General features: G+C 42.1%; 1 protein-coding gene across 2 annotated transcripts in view; it reads right to left on the bottom strand.

Annotated features, from left to right (window-relative positions):
- The window catches only part of astn2 (astrotactin 2), a 319,763-nt gene that overhangs the window by 178,221 nt on the left and 126,445 nt on the right, over positions 1-15,097 (bottom strand). The window lies entirely within an intron of this gene.

Consider the following 15,097-nt stretch of genomic DNA (forward strand, 5'->3'; position numbering starts at 1 on the left):
TGGAGGGTTGGAGAAGAAATTCAGATATCCAATATTTATGAGGTAATAATACAAATTGAGGAATATTCCTTTTTTTCTCTCATAACTGAATAAACAAGCTGTTCTCAGAGGAAAATAAGGTCCCCAGGAAACAGCTTGACGCTAGAAAGGTGGCAGGGTCCGCCATATATAAACAAAGTAAAAAAGGATGAAATTGTGTTGTCCTTTAAGGTCAGTTTGTTTATTCAGTTTATGCAGTCATGATAACAAAGAGAGTTTGTTTATTTAGTTAGTTTAAGCATAAAAAACAATCAGCCAAGAAGATTGTTCTCCTCTAACTACAGTTTCTTTCCCCAAAGCTACACAGTGCAGCTTTAAGTGTGAGAGAGTTGTAATTAACGATCACTTGACATTATTTTCTTTGAGCAAGCTCGAATTCTCACTTACTGACCCTCTTGCAGGATGAGCGGGTACAGCTAATGGACGGATGGATGATTATTATGGTAATGTGTAAGTTGATTAACAGAGAAATACGCCCGCAGAGAACGTATACATTAAATGTTAGAGGGAGCACATGAATTAAGAATAAGACAAGAACAGAGGGAAGGAGACGGAGAAACAAGCTATAAACAAAAGCTCTGCGGGCGGAAAGAGAGAATGAGATGTCACAATTATACACCGAAGCAAGAATGATGTGATGTGATGGTGTTAAAAGGGTTTAAAGGAGGAAGCAAGACGGAGAGTGTTACTGGCGGCTGTTGACTGTTGTACAGGGGAAGAACACATTCACAGGAGAGAGACGGGACTTCTGCTCCAATCCTCCCTGTAATGAGAATGATTGATGATCGCGGTGAAGCCGGGAGGTGAGGTGATGAGTTCAAACTGAATAGTAAAAGCTAATCATCTTCCGCATAGGAGGAGAACTGCGATATACTGTACCGTACACCATCACAAAAATATCCGCTCACACCAGCAAACCTAATGGGCCTTATCAACCCCACTGGAAATTATTGAGTAAGATTGAGAGGGTGCGAAGATTGCTTTTAAACTCCCAATATTTTTTTCTCTTTACCATGGATTTCATACCACTTTGTGAGTAATAATACATGTTGAGTGATGTTAATCAAGTGTCCTGATTTCTACTGTATCTAATCTGAGAGCCCCAGTGTGGGGGGGAAGCTTTGAAAACGGTGAAATCATAGTTTTTTCAAGCTACCATGTCACACTGGAAGAAGTATCAGACTCAGGATGTTTAAGGGACAGGGGCACCAGCTGTATCAGGGGGGAGGGATTATTGAAAATTAACAGAGATTATGGAAATTATTATATAAATTATTACTTGTTTACAGGTCATAACCCCCCCCAAAACAAAAAAAAATACCCCATTCATCATGGCAAAGTGCAATGAATGTCAGCACTGGTTTGTTGACAAGTCCATCAGCTCGACACCTGCCTTCTAGTTCAGGTGGCTTGCCAGGTAAATTCTACAAAAGCACGCAACACCTTCTCAAAAGACTTGTTAATAAAAAGCAATAATCATAACTAATGGACGGTAGACACTTCACAAATCTGATGAGTGCTGTTGGAATGAGAGACAGAGTGGGTAGTTCGTCAGTGACAGTTCAATCAACAAGAGAATCAACAACTAATAGGAACGGGGTCATTAACCGGCTTAAATCACGATGCAAATACGAATGTAGTTGAACTTCCACCTAGCTGCTGCAAAATGTAGTCCTAAAAACGCGTTAATTACAGGTAGTTCACTCCTCACCAACACTCGAGAGCCAGATGGTGTCACTTTTCTGGATGGACGGGATAATAATTACTGCATTTGGATAAACTCTGGCGCGACAACTATTTCCAAAAGCAACAAAATTATGGCGAGGGGAAGTAATGGACCTGTCATTAAGGCAATCGACAAATACTGGTCAAGCTTGTCCTCGGGCATACAAAAAAAAAAACCGTCCAGCTGTTAAAGCCAACTTGTATGCAGTGCCAATCGCATAGGGGTGAATTATTTCATAAACCAATACAAGGCCAAACAGACATACCGTGCCGTAGCTATACACGCAGTAGGTGAATTATGCACAGGGTGCCTGTGTAGTTAGTAACTCTGCAGGAGTGCCAGAATCTATGACAGAACAAAGACGGCTGAAATTAATAGTGTATGGATTGTACAATAAATTATATATTGCATAGAGGTTAGCTACGGAACAGAACTCATTGAGCTGAGCTGCCAGGACACACAGTGCTCCTCAATAACACTTCAGCTGGCCAGATGTTGGTCGACACACAATGCCCGAACCTGCGCTGCCCGTTTGAAGGGCAGCCCAGTGACTCGTTATGTATAATGTATATACAGTGCGTCATGCGTTGCATTTTATAGCGCCTTTATGAATTCTGCTCATTGGACCGATTTCATTTTGAGCTGCCGAAGAATATTTCTAAACTGAAAAAGGGCTGCGTGCAGTTTCGTTAGAATCACACAGGAAAGATCTTTGACAGGTGAGGCTGTCTGTATTTTAGTGAATAAAAGACAACGTGGGAGGAAATGAAGAGAATGACTGATTTTGAGTCTGCCAGTGCGTATGTTGACAGGTGGCTTGTGCACTTAAACGCTCCAGCGCTCATAAATAGTGTATACGCATGACTCTGTCCTCTCATTCGCTGCATGCATACGTGTGCATGTGACTCTGACGGCACTAGTGACTTCAGTGTGACCTCGATAGCTTATGTGACTTTGATCGGGACGAACTGCCCCGACTTACGGCTTCTGGGCCTCGCAGCTAAACGTCAGCTCGCGTCTGCACGCTTTTGTATGTGCACACTCATGCCGTATGTGTGGCTGGGGGTACATGTGTCTGTGACAATGTGTTTGCGGGTAAATTAAGCTGACAGCAACACCAGTCCCCACATGGCTCAGCAACTGGTAATCACATTAAGGCACAGCTGCATTGAGCAGTCGGGCTTTCTGACAGCAGCAAGCAAAATATTTTCAACTCGAACTCAATGCACACTGACACTTACATTCATACAAAAGTGAGAGTATGCAAATTTGCCATTTATAATGCACAAGACAGCATCAGAGAGGCTGCGAGCGCAAATTTGAAAAGTTCTATTCACTGAGAGGCATTTGCGGGAAAAAAAAATATATATTAAAAATGTATGTGGGCAGATGTGAATACAATTTCGATCCAGATTATTGAGAACAATTAAGGGAATTCCACTCTTTTTCAGGTTCGGTCTGTGTTAGAGTCTGAAGGACATAGCGTGGTGAAAGTGGAAGCAAACACAAACTCATGCGCAGGCTCAGAGGGGTCAGGATCAGGAAGGGAAGCCTGTGGTGTTCCTTCTAGCTGTGCTGCACCCAGTGAAGGGGATTCAACCGGGATATGAAAAAGAAATAGCAGGAAATCCGAGAGGTAGAACCTGCGATTTACTTGCAGGTTTCCGTCTCTCCCTGTCTGTCTAACTGTCAGCACAAACTGCTCATTGGCCCGGGATGCCAGCGGGAGGTGTCACGGTGGTCCGGCTCTCCTCGCCTATCACGTCTCAGTCTCCCACTGCTCACGTCTGCCTATTCGAAATAATCCTAATCAATACCGCTCCACTCTGCCGATGCACTTATTTTTAAAAGCCCTGTGCATGCGCGCACGCCCGCAGAATCTGATTATACATAAACAAGCTAGGGACGCTGAAAAGTTATTACACAAGGCATCACAATATAAGACCCGCCGACACATTTTACAACCGGAATTTATGAGTTGCTACCTGATCTGCGGAAGAGAAAGGACTTGAAAAGGTGGGAGGCTTAACAAGGCAGCACTTGGCTCTTGTACTCAAGTGAGCTCAGTGTTTGTGCACTCACCCCTATATATTTTTTATTGTGTCTCTCCAGCTTTGAAAACATACTCGCCAATTTGGAGCTAATAAGCAAACGGTAAAATGTGCAGGGACCACTCGGGGATTTTAGATATGCGATTTGCTGAAAAGGTGTGACAGGCTGTTAAGGGCAATTTCAGATGCAGTGGCCCTTGGCACCCGGCTGTATGTTGTTTTCTCACCTTCTATCAACTGGCTTGTGTAGTTGAGGAGGCGCGGAGGGTGGCAAAGGCTGGCGGCTGTCACCCAGAACAGTGCTGCTTTGCAAAATGGAGTGTGAAAAGAATGGAAGGCCCCATTTTCACCAGTTATTTTGTCTATTTGTTAATCAGCACTTTTTGAATCAGTGACATTTGCATCTTTTTTTCATTTCAGGTTTATTTAGTTCAACAGCCTTTCAATCACTGTAGAGTGATTCAGTACTGCCCAAAAGGACTTTAAAAAAGATACCACACATGCACAGGCTGGTGCTCTCAGCCAACGCGCTGACTCTGCAACACAACAATGTTGAAAGGGAGAAAACTGGAAGGTCATATATTTCCAACTCCTCGAGGTGAAGCTTGAGTCGAATCTTTTTAGAGGATATGCATTTTAAGTCCGAAACATCTGTCCTTCAGGCTCCTCAGTTACTTTGCTTCATATTTTAGATGGTTGGAAAGATAGCAGATCTTGCTGTAGGCCAGTGTCGTACTGTCTGCCTCACGGGGAGTTAAAAGGTCAGAGTGATGTAGCTCCAGCAACGAATAATTCATGCTGTGGCCTGATACAACAAAATCTTCGAAGCAACCCCTAAAATTAAAAGCCGACCACTGCAGGGAGGCTGAGACTAGGCTGGTACTGTCAATATCTCCAGCAGTGGCAAAAATCCCTTTGGTGACAGTATGAATATCTTTTGAGCGATATACAGACAAAAGTCTGTATGATTCCAGTAATCCAAAAAAAAAAAAGGAAATAATAAGTCAAAGACCTCCAAAAAAGTTGAACAGTTCAGTGGCTCCACTTTTCTAAAGTTATCCTCGGTGCAAAAGTGTGTGAAAGGTCAAATTGGAATTATTGAACATTTGTGGCTTCTCAACAAAAAAATTATCTAAAAAGTGTAAAACCCCTGGCTAATGTTAGACATTGACCTACAACTCCCAACCCTTATTGAGGGAGCTGGTCGGAAAGCCTAAGCTGCAAGTAAAGATATGACTCTATTCAGAATATGCGAGTGGGTTTTGTAAGGTTCCACGTGACGGCGGCATTATCAAGCAGCACCCAACATTTGCATATAGATGGCAATAACTTTTGTGGATACAGCCATCGGCCTATTTAACATTGTTTTGAAGTTAAGGTCATTTGCGTTACTACTCTTTATGCATGCAGTGCATTTATTTTCTGGTTGAATTAAACATACACTTTATTCTAGTAAGGCATGCGTGCACACATGTAACAATGAAAGCCTCTTACCCCCTTTTTTCTCTCAAATGCATATAATAAAGAGGAAGCGCGCAACCACAAAAAATCTCTGTCTACCTGAATATTAATGTTACCGCTGTAGGCAACATCAAACACAATCCCCAGACTCTTTGACTCCGAGTATCAAAGAGGCTAGTTAGAACTGAGCAACAGGATCAACTGATCCGACTCAAAGGTGGGCTGTGAAGAACCACCCTGACTTTGCTTTTGGCAAATCTAAACGCTTGAACGGTCGCTGTTTTTTGCTCGGAATCAAAAAAAGGACTCGAACATGACCTGCATCTGATTTACGAGGGGCAGTCACACATATAGCCACAACAGTAAGGATCACTTTGGTTTGTGCAGAAAACACCCCTTTCTCTTAGATACGTTCTGCTGACAATAGCTGGCCAGATTATGATCACAGGCAAGGTTTTTTTGAGTGAATAAAGCACTGAATACTGAATACTGCACTCAGGTCACAAAGAGGTTGTTGGGGTGGATAATTGGGCAAACAGTGCAGGACTTTGACTCCAGTGTCCGGGGTTTGCTCATGATCCGTGCTTAGCTTTAGGCAACAAATGAACTTCGGTAAAGGTTCGGAAGAGATTGTGACCTTGTTTGAATCTTGATAATCAAGTTGTGTTTCATGAATCAATCTTCTGTGGACTTTCTGATTGTGAGACCAAGACCTTTCCCAAACCTTAACCAAAACCATCCAGCGCCGAAACATAACCACGAAAGGATGAATAATGCAGTTATCACTATCAGTAGGTACTGCAGTGCAAATTTATTTGACAGAAAACAAATATATACGCTCCCTCTGAACATTTCACTGATATGATCAGTATCACCTTTTTTGCAACTTGCGAGATACGTCAAGGCAACATTATGTAGAAATTGCCTTTTTTTTTGCAATTTAGCCCCCCCCCCACCACAGTTTCACCAGTGGAACACCACTGTCGTAAATACAAATTTGCCGCAGTGTCAGACGTTGAAAACTTGGACTTAAAGTAAACATGTATGTAACACTGTGATCCTACCCTCTCATGGAAGTGAGTGAAGTGATAGGGGGGTGGAGTGGCTGAGACAGAGACATCGTTCAGCCTGATGGAAGGCACTGTACCATCAAAATGACATTGAAGCTGTTCTTTTAAGGTCAAAAAGTTGCATGTTGCTTTACATAACATAATTTCCTCATTATGCTCATAGAAAACCAAATCCAGGTGGCATTACATTTCCTTAGCCTACTTGCAGACAGGGTTGACAGAAAATGACCAAACGGCAGTATTATGTACATCGAAAATAAAAATGAAATTCATCCTCCTCCAGCTCAAGCCCAGCCAGCCCTACATCATCAAAACGACCTTTTAGCGATGAGGACCAAAGGGCCACTTCACCAGCTGCTTCTGGAGCTCCTCTCAGCCAGACAGGAGCGGTTCAGCTGGCTGCGACAAGGGATAACCCCCACCACCCCGCTGCATGGCTGTTTGCTCTGTGTCCCCTCCGCGTGTCAACAGAAGTTACATTCCCGGCCTCTGCCACACGTCTCTGAATAAACTCATAAATATTGTTCCTCAACATTAACCTAGCACAATGACTGCACTTTCATCTGAGCGCCGGCCGTGTTCCTCGGGAAGACAGCTTAAGTACAACAGACAGCCACTCCACACAGCCATCAAGACTAGCTAATTTGGTTACGGAAACTGGCGCATTCGCATACTTGTCGCCTGCGCAGCCCATTTTTGACTGGAGTGTGTGCGCATGTCCCGTAATCCAAGAGGCCGTGGCATTGATAGGATCCTAGGATACCCAGACTTGAATATGGAGAAATATAGGGCAGGCGTCACTTTATATTTCTGAGATCAGACATCAGACATCAGTGCTATAAAGAAGAGAAAAGCCATAGTCTGATATTGATTTGAATAACTTTTAATTAAGTTTTTATTAATTTTGGGAATATTGAAAAGGAAATTCAGGCTTGGAAGTACGACTCGAGGTGCATATTGATGGCAGGATTAGGATGACACACAAGACATCTCGTCCACTATTTAAAAAGGAGCGGTGTAGATTCTCTATATGTTCACTTGAATGAGATGTCTGGGTATGTATTGTAAGATGTCCAATTAATTGTGTGCTGTGTATCTTACTCAACTAAGCAAATTTAAGCCCCAGAGCTAATTTGTGAGTGCTGAAATACTGCAACTGTCCTTATTTCTCATGTTTTTGTTTGAAAAATCAGAATCTAATTCATGGGCATCGCATTCATTACACAATGACTAGTGTACTGGGTAGGGGAAAAGGGAAACATGACAGGAAGGCGGAAAGGGAGATAATAATATGCAAAAAAAGAGGGAGAGAAAGAGAGGGGTGAAATGAAGAGGTAAAGAAAAAACAAGTGGTCTAAACAAAAAGGGATGAATTGTATAAACGCAGCGAGGAGCTCTAGCAGTATCTGTAAATCTTTTAACTGTTGCTATGGTGCTACCATTACATACATTTGTTTTATATCTTCAAATACTTCCTCTGGATGAAATGACATTTTACATTGACTTAATAAAAGATTTCTAAGAAAAAACCCACAAACCTCCGTTTTAATTTTTCCACCCACATTTGAAATGCTTCCATGAGCTAATTGTTATCTATTTTGGTTAAAATGGTGAAAACACAATAAAAAAAAAAGTGATATATCAGTGATATAAATCATTAGCATTTGCTGTGCTGCCCTTATTAAAGGAGGACCTCATTTTGTGGTTTGCTGGTTCTAACGGATGTCCTTGTTTTCAAAAAATCTAAAGATTTTTGCAGGGAAACGAGAGAAATAAAAATGACCTAACAGTAATGAGGCTTTTGCATTATGTAGTAGGTCACATAATAGGCAGTTCCTCAATCATGAGCCATATAAGAAACAGAGGATTAAACAGAGGAAATATTGGTCAATAGACTGACAGTTGTGTGATCTGGCTCTGTCATTTCGTCTGTGTCTCTCTCAGTCATTCCCACATAAAAAATACAAAATCTGAACCACACACCGCTCTGACTTGGCAGTCGATCAGCTGCATGGCCTGTTGTAGTGAAGCCCAAGGGCTCCAGACCCACAGCTGTAATCACTGTGTTTTGTCGGCAGCAAAGATTGAGGACTGCTGAAAGTGCAGTGAGCACGAAATGAATTCAAGCACCGTGGAACACACACACACGCGTGCACACACACACACACACACACACACACACACACACACACACACACACACACACACGCACGCACACACACACACACACACACACACACACAAACAAGATAGCACAGAACTACTTTCATGTGCTACTTCAAAGCATCAATTAAACAGGAGAAAGGCTGGATAATAACCATAAGGTTATCCTCATCGTAATGAGCCAAAGTATTCGTTGTGACAGATCAAAACTCTACCACAGCTTCTAGCCAGCACATGGAAATGCATTAACACCACAGCGGGGAATAGCACGCGCAGAGGTGCATGCAAATAAGGGAGTAACTTTTCTTTTTTTTTTTTTTTCAGGATAAATCTTAATATTTGACTAAATCAAAATGTGTTAGACTTGGCTGACTACACCAGAACAACGACAGTTACGTCTTGCTTTAACAACACAGACCTTCTAAAGGGGGCTCTATACGTACAGGCTTTTAAATGAACTTTATGAAAAGCATATATTTTATTATTCGTGTTTGAAGCTAGATAAGGGAAGCTCCTTCAATGCCAAGACACTGTCGGTGCATGTTCATGTATGAAACGTCCACATACCAAACTAATATATCATTGTCTTAATATGGAACACTGCACACGTGTTATCTCATCGTCGAACCTGAGTGGGGTTTTTTTCCGCTGCAAGTTATTTCTGTTCGTTCAAAGCAGCGATTTTCGTACTTTTGCTTGACAGAAATACACACAAAATAGCCACTTAATCCACACTCTTTGATGTGTACAGAACAATAGGCTAGGACACTGTCCACTCCGGGTCATAATTGACCAACGCTCTGCAACCTTGCATCAAGCATAATGTGTGGGAGAGAGCAACGCTACAGCAAAGGCCGGGAAAGGAAAGAAAATTACCTACAGACAATCAAAATACCAGTACATAATGCCTTGTAGAATCTGATAGGGGAAATAAGGACACGGGTCATAATAGAGCACTGAAAGAAGAACCAGATACATTAAAAAGTTTAGGATGAACTGCTACCCCTGATCAAACTTCAGAGGGAAGGGGGACAGCAGTGCGCAGCTTGCCGACTCCAGATCATTAGAAACACTGTTCACAGAGCTGGAAAAAGCATATCCAGGGGGTGGCAGGACTACAAAAGAAAGGGCTTCAGAGGCGTCTCATTCTAATGGATTATTCCACGTGGAACAAAACATGAAAACTAACTGTTCTCCAAACTGCACATTGGCATGGAAAAATTACTGACTCGCAGGCTTTGACAGCTTAACGCAACAACTTCTTGGGAGTGAAGAAAGGGCTCACTGATTGGCCAGTTTGGCGACAACAGAGTGACCGGCCCCTGTCATACAAATCATTTTGTGAACCTTGAATCAAAAATGTATACGGTCATGCATGTATGCATCTTCATGAGGCAGATAAGAATGTGTCCTGATTTCCCAAAGCAAATCTTGGTGGGACAAGCTTCAGTCAAGACGGTGGGAGGGTTGCAAAACTTTCATATTCTTTTCTGGATAACATGCTAAAACCCTTCTAGCTAGCTTTATAACAACACAAGCACATTATTGACCAGCATGAATAAACAAGTGAGACACATTTTGCTTGCCGTATTTACCCCTCTGCAGCCAAGGCGGTTCATGCGCTGGTTTGGAGCCAGTGTCCACTCTGGTGCCAGAGTGGCACCAACACTTTGTTGGTCTAGAACAAACAAACCATTTACATCAATAGCTGGGTTAAGGGTTATCGTGACCAAGGACCAAGTAAAACCACTTATGACTATGGATACCCTATCGAAACAACATGACTGAGGACAAGTCATGCTGTGATGCCAATGTAGGCATGCAAAGCCTTGTTACATGGCAATGCTGGGTAATTGGAGACAGATACAGTGACTGAATGAATGTGACTCTAAAGTGCCTCTCATGCCCGTAGAAAAGCAAACCGGTTCATAACATCTCCTACACAAAGATCTACAAAGGTCCATTGCTAGTAACTGCCGGAACAACACATACCACTATTACCAAACAACAGGACCAGTGTACTAACTCCCTAACTCCCTGTTTGGACTCCCACCGCACATGATCGTCCTCTAATCCCCCTATGCAGACATGTCGCTCTATATGCTACTCTACCTGACTTCCATCACTGCTGCGAGAACAACCACTTCAGGTTGCCACCTAGCAAGTAACATGGATCATGATAAGATGCTTTCACATTCGACCTATATGGTTATTTTTCTGACGAGAAGTTTACACCTTTTCAACATTAGTCCAGCATGTGTCCCATGTTGATAACCATCTCCAAAGCTGGTGTAAACGATGACATTGCAATTTGTATCCAATCTATCTTGGCAACACATGGCCTGACTTTGACTTGGCTCCTTTTTTTGATCATCATGTAAGTATCTTATCTGCCCAAGACACATGAAGTTACCGAATGTGTAACTGATTGGGGATGCAATATGGGATTGCAGGACAGGCTGAATTACAACCTCTTAATAATAACTTGAAATTGCTTTCAAATTGTGCTTAATTGTATATCTGATTTGAATGTTGATATTAAATCTGGTGATCTTTCTGGTCATGCTTGGTGAAATATTGTCAAATAAGGTCCTGAGAGTTGCTGCTGAGGAGGGAAAATTGGAAAAAGTGAAGCTAGTGACTGCGGGTAGAAAATCGGAGCATGAGCTAACGTTTTCTGAGAGTCCAGGTATAACATTGTGCTTAGAAGAAACTAGGGCAATGCATGCTGACAGGGAAGTGAGGAATGTTGCTACGAAGCAAAATTGCAATATGCGGGTTTGTGGACACCAGGAGAAGAGTAGATGAACAGCTGCGGGGCTTAGCTGAGTAGACACAACCGCTACTGTAGTTTTCCAGCTGACTATATTTAGGTGTTCTTTCATTAACCAAAATGTGAAAGGAGTTAACTAAGGTACTTAGGTTTATAAACCACTGGCAGTTATACTTGACAACCAGGCACTAGTATAATGTGTTTTTATACAGCTGCTCTATTTGCTCTTGTACCTCCCACGCAGATTTGGGAAAAATCTCAAATCCAGACAGCCCTCAGGCGCACAGATTGGCCATTAGTGGCATGCTCTCTCCCCTATATCTCAGGCTTCAAGGAAAGAAATGTGCATTTCCTGGAAGTGACTGTGTGTGCTGCTGGGTGCAGACCCGCCCCGCATCATATCCTTACAGCACCAACTGTTCGTCCTCCCAGTCAGATGTCTCGAACAACAACTTGTGAGGACTAGCCAGCTGTCTGCACATCAACTGTGGCTTTTTTACCACCTTGTCCATTATGTTGCACATCAAAGCTCCTCTTTTGTTAAGCATGAATTTCTGAGACACATACTGGATCCTCCCTCCCTTGATGAGGAGCCCAGAGTCAATTTCCCAGAGGTATCTTAAATAAATAATGACTCTGGCACATAGATTTAAAATGGGACTAAAACTGTCTCAGCTTTAAGAAGCTTTTAGAAACCAACCCCCAGGTTTGGTTCGTCATGATTGAGAGGTGTATGTCTTACCATTTTCTCTCAAGAATCTCTGTGTAACCCCCTTCAGGCAACCCCCTTCCCCTTCTTGGAAAGACAAGAAGATTATTTGAAGTTGCTAATTTCTCTACAATGTCATTTAAAAGGCATACATTTATTTCCAGGTAAGGAAACTTTTAATTTGACATTGACCGTTTCCAAGTAAGATTGGCCTCCTGCAAGTGGTTAGAGTGTGTGGTTTTGAAATACATTTGAAAGAAGGGAAGACCTCCAAGTCCCCCCTCGTGACCACCTGTGCTTCATGTCCTGTCATGTCATGTCACTGACATTACTCTCAGCCTAAGCACTTCATGTCACTTCTTGTGAACTACACCGATGATGTCTTCCTCTCCACCTGTCTGTGCTGCTTGGTTAAATCTGAGTGTCATGGATGCCTGTGCTGTCAAGTCTTACTCAGCCATATTTTCCATAATACAGCTCTTAGATCATACTGGCCAAAGGCATGAATTATTTACACTGCCAAAAATATACACCCATCAGCCAGAACAAGGCAAAGTCAATAACAACAGTCATCTTGTTACAATGCAATGCAAAGGTCCTGGCATTCATTTGGTTGCCATTTGACGTGAGCCACCCACTCAAACACTGTTGCAGACCAAGTACTCCCAATCCAGTCGAGTATCTGTGGGACCTTCTAGAAACAAGTCCGCTCACCTCACAGCCTGTCAAAGAACTCAAAGAATCTGCCGCAAACACCCTGGTGCCAGACACCTCAGGAAGACCCCAGAGGTCCATGGCTTGATGGATCCGAGCCAAGTCTGATCCACAGTTGGACATCTTTGGACCAGACTCATTTCAGGCATGTCTTAATGTTTCATCGGATTTGGGATCTGGGGTTTTGGAAACCAGGTGGATGCCTTGAAATTTTTGTCACATTTCCCCATTCCTGTGCAGTTTTTGCATTGTGGCACAGTCTCTTGTTGTCCTGCTGGTGGAACCACTGCCATCAGGGGGTGCAGATGCCATGAGGTTGGAGTTACTTGGTCTCTAATGATGATTGGGTGGGCAATGCAGTTAAAGTGGCATTCACATGAATGCAAGAACCCAAGGTTTCAGTGTCGATCAGTCTGATTCAGTTGATCAGTGTTATTAACTTTACCTGTTTGTGGTTTTAATGTTGTGGCTGATGTGTGTCTATTTGTTAAGAATTGCCCTGAAACCTTAACCGGATCTAGTTCATAGCCACCATACTACAGATCTAGGATTAAATGAAGGAGAAATGTAGCTGTTGCACAGCATACAAAGGTCTATCAAGAACCAGCATGAGAAAGAAAAGCATCTGTCCAACCATAATCCACTTTACTCTTGGCTTTCGCCTGGTGCACTTCTGAAGGAATTTGGCAATGCATTCATTTCGTTTATGCAGCACTAACCCTCTGGGTCACACCAATTAACTTTCTCCTTTAACTTCACTCCAACCAATAGAGTTTCCTCCTCAGTGTAAGTGTTTGTCCCATTATCATGTTTGTAGTATTGGCCTGCGCTTTTTTTTCTCAGCCCTAATTATAGGTCCGTAAAGGAAACTCTTTTACCACTGACCTCAGAGAGGGCACCTCTCAGCAGTGTCCTTCACAGAGTTTTGAGGAGCTCAACTTGCATGGATTTAATTTAAGAGGCATGATTTGCTTCGCGGGGTTGATACAAGATATGTTTTAATATTGCAGAGATAAATCCTCAACAGCAAATAAGACAAGCACAATCCAAGCTCAAGTGCTCTAGATAGTCGGGAATATAAAGTCTCTTAACAGCTGGCTATGTGACCGGAGTGAATAATAAGCCAAGCAGAAGTGGGTAGGCAAATATGAAAAATCGTTCAGTGTTGTCTTTAGCATCTACTGTAGGTGACAGTGATCGAGGGGGTGTTAAGTTTTTCTGTCAAGGGTAGATGAACATGTCATGGTTAATGTCTAATTTTCAATGTTAATGTCTCACTAGTTGTAACAGTATGACCAATGACACAGACCGCATATAACATGTCTGATTAAAATGATTGGGGATTTCGCTGGTAATGAGCTGAATTTATTGCCCTGGCAGAGGGTTGCCGTCACCCACGTGTCCCATCTCAAAAATTGCACCGTGCATATTTTTTCACGCATGTAAATCTGTGGTCCCATTTGATCTCTAATGAAACAGAGAGCCAACAGAGTAAACCAGAAGCAATTATAATACAGTAAAACACACACAACTCTAAATTGCAAAGGTTCAACTGGTGTACAGGGGCTCCTAAAACAAAAAGTATTATGTCTATTCCAAAGAAAATCAAACGATTCTTTTGAAGATAGTGTGAATTCATTTGATGCTCTTATTATGCATCGCCCCATAGGCAGGCGAAGGATAGCCCATACAGCAAGTCAGGCGATCTCTATGCAAAATGATAACCTGAATGATGAATATGGGAATATGATGGATACGTTCACATGCAAATTATGAATCTATGGTATTGCTCATGTGCCACAATTAAAAAAAAGTATATATATATATACGTATTCGAAAAAACTCACAGATCAAATGGGGTACGGAAAGTTCAGTCACAGATACTTGAAGAAAATTAATTGTGAAATGAACTGTGAGTCTTCAAAGCAGTTCAGTAATTCTCCAGCACAGCATGGCGGCTCAGTGCTTAAAACAGTCGTAGATTTAAATGTTTGTGTGGCATTTTCAGCTGCGTTTGCATGTGTTTTTCTCCCTTATTCCAAAATTAGGCAGGTGAAGAGAAATAAAGCATTTGAATTGCCTTAAATAGATGTGTTTTATCTTTCATACTGAAATGAGCGCATTAAAAATAAAATTAATCCAGTTCCCACCTGGACAGTTTAATATCCTTTGGATAATAGTTGGCAGTAATGCAAAGAATATGTAACTTGGCATGCCAGTTTGCTTTTTTCTAATCTTTTTTTACATTTTTTTTTTTTATAAAAGGCATCACATAAAGCGTTTTTCAGTGGACAAGCTGTCACATCCTAAAAGGCTTCCAAGTGAAATTAATTGTTAACTGCTGCTCGGAAAGGATGAAAAGAAAAATGCATATCTAAATTTGCACGTTTT

The sequence above is a fragment of the Sparus aurata genome, chromosome 12 (assembly GCF_900880675.1).
Source record: "Sparus aurata chromosome 12, fSpaAur1.1, whole genome shotgun sequence".
Classification (NCBI taxonomy): Eukaryota; Metazoa; Chordata; class Actinopteri; order Spariformes; family Sparidae; genus Sparus; species Sparus aurata.